Source organism: Halichoerus grypus, chromosome 2, assembly GCF_964656455.1.
Source record: "Halichoerus grypus chromosome 2, mHalGry1.hap1.1, whole genome shotgun sequence".
NCBI lineage: Eukaryota > Metazoa > Chordata > Mammalia > Carnivora > Phocidae > Halichoerus > Halichoerus grypus.
The window spans coordinates 58,122,643-58,124,507 of NC_135713.1; positions in this window are offsets into that span (position 1 = coordinate 58,122,643).

Below are 1,865 nucleotides of genomic sequence, written 5' to 3' on the forward strand. Positions count from 1 at the left end.
TAAACCTAACCAAAGAGGTAAAGGATCTATACTCTAGGAACTACAGAACACATGAAAGAAAGTGAAGAAGACACAAAAAGATGGAAAAACATTCCATGCTCATGGATTGGAATAATAAACATTGTTAAAATGTCTATGCTGCCCAGAGCAATCTACACTTTCAATGCCATTGGCATTTTTCAAAATGCTGGAACAAAAAATCCTAAAATTTGTATGGAATCAGAAAAGACCCTGAATTGCCAAGGAAATGTTGAAAAAGAAAAACAAAGCTGGGGGCATCATGTTGCTTGATTACAAGCTATAATACAAAGCTGCGATCAGCTAGACAGAATGGTACTGGCATAAAAACAGACACATAGACCAATGGAACAAAAGAGAGAGCCCCAATATGGACCCTCAACTCAGTGGTCAAATAATCTTTGACAAAGCAGGAAAAAATATGCAATGGAAAAAAGACAGTCTCTTCAATAAATGGTTCTGGGAAAATTGGACAACTACATGCAGAAGAATGAAACTCAACCAATTTCTTACACCATACACTCAAAATGGATGAAAGACCTCAATGTGAGATAGGAATCCATCAAAATCCTACAGGAGAACATAGGCAGTAACCTCTTTGACATCGGCCACAGCAACTTTTATCAAGACACGTCTCCTGCGGTGCCTGGGTTGCTCAGTGGTTAAGTGTCTGCCTTCAGCTAAGGTCATGATCCCAGGGTCCTGGGATCAAGCCCCACATCGGGCTCCCTGCTCTCCCGTGGGAAGCCTGCTTCTCCCTCTCCCACTCCCCGTGCTTTTGTTCCCTCTCTTGCTGTCTCTCTCTCCGTCAAGTAAATAAATAAAATCTTAAAAAAAAAAAAAAAAAAAGACATCTCCAAAGGCAAGGGAAACAAAAGCAAAAATGAACTTTTGGGACTTCATCAAGATAAAAAGCTTCTGTACAGCAAAGGAAACAGTGAACAAAAGAAAGAGGCGACCCACAGAATGGGAGAAGATATTTGCAAAGGACACTACAGACAAAGGGCTGATATCCAAGATCTATAAAGAACTTCTCAAACTCAACACCCCAAACTCAAATAATCCAGTCAAAAAATGGGCAGAAGATATGAACAGACATTCTCAAAAGAAGATATACAAATGGCTAACAGACACATGAAAAAATGTTCATCATCATTAGCCATCAAGGAAATTCAAATCAAAACCACACTGAGATCCCACCTTACACCAGTTAGAATGGCAAAAATTGACAAGGCAAGAAACAACAAATGTTGGAGAGGTTGTGGACAAAGGAGAAGCCTCTTACACTGTTGGTGGGAATGCAAGTTGGTACAGCCTCTTTGGAAAACAGTGTGGCGTTCCTCAAAAAACTAAAAATAGAGCTATCCTATGACCCAGCAATTGCATTACTGGGTATTTATCCCAAAGACATAGATGTAGTGAAAAGAAGGGCCATATGCACCCCAATGTTCACAGCAGCAATGTCCACAATAGCCAAACCGTGGAAAGAGCCGAGATGCCCTTCAACAGGTGAATGGATAAAGAAGATGTGGTCCATATATACAATGGAATATTACTCAGCCATCAGAAAGGATGAAGACCCAACTTTTACATCAACATGGATGGGACTGGAGGAGATTATGCTAAGTGAAATAAGTCAAGCAGAGAAAGTCAATTATCATATGGTTTCACTTATTTGTGGAACATAAGGAATAGCATGGAGGACATTAGGAGAAGGAAGGGAAAAATGAAGGGGGGAAATTGGGAGGGGGAGATGAACCATGAGAGACTGTGAACTCTGAGAAACAAACTTAGGGTTTTAGAGGGGTGGGGGGGGATGGGTTAGCCTGATGATGGGTATTAAGGAG